Source organism: Microtus oregoni, unplaced genomic scaffold (genome assembly GCF_018167655.1).
Source record: "Microtus oregoni isolate MIOR12 unplaced genomic scaffold, Mior012 000017F_ref0000208, whole genome shotgun sequence".
In the NCBI taxonomy this organism is placed as follows: domain Eukaryota; kingdom Metazoa; phylum Chordata; class Mammalia; order Rodentia; family Cricetidae; genus Microtus; species Microtus oregoni.
In genome coordinates this window covers 20220505-20227102 of record NW_024543076.1, presented here as the reverse complement: position 1 = coordinate 20227102, position 6598 = coordinate 20220505, and the positions used below count along the sequence as shown (strand labels likewise).

The window sequence follows — 6598 nt, the reverse complement described above, 5'->3', positions numbered from 1 at the left end:
TTTCTTACCACCACAAAGAGGAAGTAGGGAATAGCCTACTTGAGCACAATAGCACTGGAGACAACTTCCTAAATAGAACACAGTAGTGCAAGTACTAAGATCAACAATTAAAAAATGAGACCCCATGTAACTGAAAAGCTTCTGTAGGGCAAAGGACACTGTCATTAGGAGTCAATAGGACAAAATGGCAGCCTACAGAATGGGAAAAGTTCTTCACCAACCCCGCATATGATAGAGGGCTGATTTCCAAAATATTTAAAGAACTTAAGAAACTATCCATCAACAAATCAAATAATCTAATTTAAAAATGGAATAGAGAAAACAGAGAATTCACAGCAGATGAATCTCAAATGGATGAGAAACACTTAAAGACATTTTAAACATCCTTAACCATAAGGGAAATGCAACTCTAAATGACTCTGAGATTCTTTCTTACACCTGTCAGAATGGCTAAGATGAAAAACACAAGAGTCAGCTCATGCTGGAGAGGATGTTGAGCAAGGGAAACACTCCTCCATTGCTGGTGGGAGTGCACATCTATACAGTCACTTTGGAGATAAATATGGCAATACCTTAGAAAATTGGGAATCAATCTACCTCAAAACCAGCTATCTCTCTCTTGGGCAGATACCCAAATGTTACTCCAGCCTTCCACAAGGACACGTGCCCATCTATGTTCATAGCTCCTTTATTCATAATAACCAGAAACTGGAAATAACCTATATGTCTCTCAACTGAAGAATGAATAAAGAAAATGTATATTACTCAACAGTCAGAAAAGATGACTTCATGATATTTGCAGGCAAATGGATCTCTAGTTCTAGAGAAAAATCATCCTGAGTGAGGTAACCCAGACCAAACAGACAAACATGATATGTACTCACCTGTTAGTGGGTCTTAGCTATTGAGTAAGTGAAAATCATGCTACAATCCACAGACACAAAAAGGCGAAGTAACAAGGATGGCTCTAGGAGGGATTCAAGGATCTTCCTGGGAAGGAGAAATAAAATAGGATTTTCTAAGTGGGACTGGGAGTGGGTGGGAATTGGAAAAGGAGGACCTGGAGGGGAGGGAGGGATAGAGTTTGGGGAGAGATGACTAAAACTTGGGACATTTTGACAGGATGTGGAAACTTGGTGCAATGAGAACTTCCTCGAGCATATTAGGGTGACTCTATTGATGACTTCTAGTAATGGAGGATGCAGAGTCTGAACTGGCCATTTTCTGGAACCAGGCAACCCTTCCTGGGGTGCCGTTTTTTAGTTCGTGACTCGGGCCTCAGTGCCGAGTCCGAGATGCACTCGGCCACACAGGCCCATTCTGCCCTGCCTGCTTGCCGAAGCAATTAACCCCTCCCTGCCTGCTTTGGCTAAGTTTGCAGCGGAACCCCACTGCCTGAATTAGTGGAAGCTCAAGTACCTGCGGCCGGGTGGTGGTGGTGCATGCCTTTAATCCCAGGACTTGGGAGGCAGAGGCAGGCGGATCTCTGTGAGTAGACCAGCCTGGTCTACAAGAGAGCTAGTTCCAGGACAGGCTCCAAAGCTACAGAGAAACCCTGTCTTGAAAAACCAAAAAAAAAAAAAAAAAAAAAAAAAACCACACACAAAAAAACAGATCTCAGTACAGATGGTTGTGAGCCACCATGTGGTGGGTGGGAATTGAACTCAGTACCTCTGGAAGAGCAGCCAGTGCTCTTAACCTCTGAGCCATTTTTCCAGCCCCCACATGGTGGCTCACAACCATCTATACTGAAGATCTGACGCCCAACGTGGGGCTCGAACCCACGACCCTGAGATTAAGAGTCTCATGCTCTACCGACTGAGCTAGCCGGGCTACACGCTTGAGGCTTGAGTCGGGGGCAAAATAGCCCCATGCTGGATGCCAAAATGCAACAATGTAACGGCGTAAACGAATGCAGACAGATTGTAAAATTATATACAGCTTTAATGGAGAAATAGACTTACAGAACCACCGTTCCAGCGGAGACCAGGAAAGCAGAAGCAGTGGCTGGGAGCACACTTGCCAAATTTATAGGCAAACATTAGCCCGAGGCGAACACGCCTCCTAAGGGGCGGGACTTATCCCTACATTTAAAGAGGATTTACTTTTAAAAACTTGGAACTGTGGTGGCGCACGCCTTTAATCCCAGCACTCGGGAGGCAGAGGCAGGCGGATCTCTGTGAGTTCGAGACCAGTCTGGTTTACAGAGCTAGTTCCAGGACAGGCTCCAAAGCTACAGAGAAACCCTGTCTCGAAAAACCAAAAAAACTTGGAACTACTTTCTTCTCTGAAATGTATAGATAGCATTGTGAAGACAAGATAAGATTTTGGTCTTCTTTTTGACTCATTCGTTACTTCTGAAAAATTGGGGAGCCATCGTTTTATTACCTACACATCTGGAATTACATCTTGTTTCACATTCTCTGCAGGACTGCGGGAGACTAACACTTTCTCTAAGCCGTGGATGCGGGAAGCTGTGAGAAGCTGGTTTTTTGTCCTGATAAACTCAGTGGTAATACTGACTGAAAGAAATTACAGCAGCAGAGATTAACCAGGAGTTGGGCAGGCTTTTTTTATCATACTTGACAGCCAGCAGTCAGGGAGGGAAGAGAATCTGGGGCTTCGTGTGGGGAGCGGTAGTTACAGAAGTGAGCTCTATAGGGGGAAGAATAGCGGCAAGTTTAGATGTTAGCTAGTCAGGCCCTGACTGGTACAAATGAAACCCTTTCAAATAAGAAAATGGAGGAAGCTGCTAGCTGTGAAGTTGGGACTTCAGAACGGTGGGTTTTGTTTGTTCGTTTGTCTTTGTTATTTCATCAGAAGAACTGAAACACATCATTTTGGAATTAACTTGCTGGCGAAGGTGGACTGACAAAATCGTGTCACTAATGTTAAGCTCTATCAGAGCCTAGAGGAAAAGAAATGGTTGCTGCTGTCTGACAAGTCAGTTTATTCGGGGCTAGTTGTTCCTTAAGGGGCTGTGCCTACTTGACTGCCGAGCCTGGGATTGCTTTCTGACTGAAAACTCTTAGCAGCTGTCTCTGATTCACATCACGTTTGTGTCTTATGTTCATTCCATTGCTTTCTTCCACAAAGCCCTGCTGTGGAGAGGATTTGGAATTTTGATTGTATTTTCCCAACATTTTCAAGAACAATACATGTATAGAATAAATATTTGATTTTATTTTATGATTATAAATGTAGCAAAAATAGCATTAAAACTCAAAATTCTTATATTCTTTTTTTTTTTTGTGGTTTTTCGAGACAGGGTTTCTCTGTGGTTTTGGAGCCTGTCCTGGAACTAGCTCTTGTAGACCAGGCTGGTCTCGAACTCACAGAGATCCGCCACCACCGCCCGGGTAAAATTCTTATATTCTTGTAAGACTTTAGAGACTTGGTCTCTAAAAACTACTTTCTATGTAAAGTAATCCAGGCATTGATAAAAGCAAATCCCAAACCAGGTACATAAACAAAGTTCTTTATTATTGGTGTTCTCTCTCTCTCTCTCTCTCTCTCTCTCTCTCTTTTCTTCCTTCCCTCCCTCTCTCTCTCTCTCTCTCTCTCTCTCTCTCTCTCACACACACATTCATGATTTTTACTTTGAAGATGTTATAGATGAGTCATTTTAATGGCATTTTAGTAAGTAAAACCTAATAGTATTAAGAATTTGTATGTCTCAACATCAGGTGAAAGGTTGAAAATGTATCTACCTTGTCTACTTCCAGTGAAGACTTACAGTGCCTCAGAACAGTGAATTCTTGTAAACAGAATGCATGTATCATTTCAGAAGAAGGTGATTATTAAATATACAATAGGAGTTCATTTGCATAGTTAGCTATATTTGCTTCCTCTCAAACTGAAGATGTATTATTGAGAAAGTAACTTTCTGGAGGAAGAGGAAGGAGAGAAAAAAAGGGAGGAAAAAGAAGAAGAAGAGGAGGGAGGAGGAAGATGTTGTTAGTAATCACGCTTATGCAAGTCTACAAGTAAAAAGAACAAGTGGGGCAAAAGAAATACAAAATACATAGTTTAAAAAAAAACCACCAGAATATTTAATGTTAGAGCCAAGGATTGTGCAAAATAAAGGGAATGGTGCCCTCAGGGCAAGAGTCAATCCTGCTAAGCTTATAATTTATAAAAAGAGAAGGCCTACAAAAGAACAACAAATCTAAGCTGTTATGGCTATGATGCAAAGGTACCAGGTGTCATCCCTAGTTGGTAGTCAGATATGGCAGTGGCAACCATATGGCTCTGGCTTTCAAATCATACAGGAATACAGGGTTTGTGGAATCTTCCTCTGTGGTTGAGGAGAGCTACCGAGACCAGATTTGTTTTATTATAGTGATAGAAAAGTAACTTAATGGAGAAATCTACTGCATAGAAAGCTTCAATGGACAGAAGCACCAGCAAGTCTTAGACGAGCTATTCCTACTGATTTCTTCTTTGAAAGCAAATTTTGACAGCATCAGAGACGTGGGGGTGCACGGGGGGAGGGAGGCAAAGATATCCTTGAAAAGAATAGAGGCCTCCTAGTCTCAGATGAGAATTAAGGATACTCACGGTCAGAAAAATAATCCACTGGGTTAGGGACCTCCAAGTCCTTGTTTCATGAATTCCAAGAATGAAATTCATTAAATAGGAAGTGCTTCAATCTTCAGAAGAATGCTCCTCACTGTAGGTGTGAGCAAAATGTAAGGAAATGTGCCTGCTCTTAATAACTCAGGATCACAAAATACAAGCAGTATTTTTCAATTTTATAAAATAATAAGGGTGACTAGGCAATAATAAATAATACCAGTTGTTGTGCCAGATGTAGTGACATTTGCCTGCAGTTTATGTTACTTGAGAAACTGAGGCAGAAAGAACAATGGATCATAGGAGCACTGGACCAGCCTGGGCAACATAATGCAACTCCTGTCTTAAGAAAGCAAAACAAAAGAAAACAACAACAAAATCTGTTGTTGTTGGAACAAGTGTTTTTCTAGAAGTCATCATATTTTTCAATTATATGTGCCAATGAAATGTGCATTCTTTTCTCTGCCTCTATTTCCTTATTATATTAAGTTTCTGAAACTAGTAATTCCATTTCATGCCCTTACCAGTAAAATAAAATGAGAAAAGCAAAGTCAATAAACTAAATCCATATGTATCACATTTTTAAAAAAGAAATCTATTCATTTATTGGTGGCCATAGGGACTGGCCCCACTTCTTGGTTATCGTTGAAAGATACACACTGACAAATATTGGCACCCAGGTATCTCTGCTGTACGCTGACTTAGATTCCTTGAAGCATACTCTGGGAAGTGCTGTGGCTAGTCTGTTTGTCCTTTCAAAGTCTTTCCATTTTTGTTGCACCTAGGATATTAAGCCTTCTAGTATATTAAAGATGGTTACCAACATTTTCTTTGCTCTTGTCAAAGTTGCCTTGATCTCTTCCATTCCCATTAAAGACTGTGCTCAGATGTTGGTAATCCTTCATTGTCTGTCCATGAGAGATCAGATTTCCTGGCTGCATGGGCAGTCCGCATTCACACTGCAGATTTAAAGGCTTGAAGGAAGTAGCTTCACAGGAACACTTCGATATTTTATTCACAAAAGATCATGTTCTATCTGGGTGATGAGTGTCAGGCACTTCCCACCATGGCATTCAGACTTGCCTCGGGTCTACTGTGGTGAAGCCAACTGACCACAGATGCAAACTCTAAAGTGGTGAGCAGAAATAAGATTTTCTTCCTTTCAGATGCTTCTCCCAGCTTGGTGTCATAGTGCACATCTGTGACTCTGGCATTTGGGAGGCCGAGGCCAAAGGATTGGGATTTCAGGGACAGACTCAGTTCATAGTGAGTCTTGGATCAGTGTGAACTATGTGAGACCTTATTTCAAAAACAAACAAAAGAAAGTTGGTTTTCTCAAGTACTTTGTCACAGAAATAGATGACAAATAAAGGAAAGTTGCCTTGTATGAGCCAGAGCATGATTGCTTAGAACTCCCATAAGCCCAAGTGTCCTTTGAATAAAGATGATGGTGGCCCTGTGGCGCCACACCTTCGTTTTGAATCAGGTGGGAGACTTCCACAGACTGTTACGGTTTTCTGGAGTAAGGGTAACCCAGACTCGGGGATGGGGGCAGCATACTGTATTGTTCTGTCTTAATTAATGATTGTTGGGGAAGTGGCAAAGAAAAAATGTGTCACACAGGATCAAAATGAAGCACAGACATGTTAAATTTCAGAGTGTTCTCCAAGGGGAACATGTTGGGTGGCTTTTAGATTCTATTGCTCATCTCATGGCTGAAGCAGATGAGGTTAGGAGAGAGACAAGATGTAGCTCCCAAGGGCAGGTTCCCAAGCATCCACTCCAGCTAGGCCTCATCTCTGAAATTCTGTCACTCCCTTTAACACTTTAGATTATAAACCTGTCAGTAGATGAATCCACAGATGAGGTCAGAGTCTGCATGTGGTAGTCACGTCTTACCTCTGATCATTGTTACGCGAGGCCCCAGACTTTACCTCACGAGTCTTTGGGCAACCCTCCACATCCAAGCTGCAGTGTCTGTAGCTAAGAATAAATTTAAACAGCTGAACATAAAGAGTGCTTT

The 6598-nt window shown here is 41.8% G+C and overlaps 1 non-coding gene across 1 annotated transcript; it reads right to left on the bottom strand.

Annotated features, from left to right (window-relative positions):
- Nucleotides 1-1760: 1760 nt before the first annotated feature.
- Trnak-cuu lies at nt 1761-1833 on the bottom strand. Its single transcript has one exon. It is a non-coding gene; the product is annotated as a tRNA-Lys (tRNA).
- Nucleotides 1834-6598: the final 4765 nt, after the last annotated feature.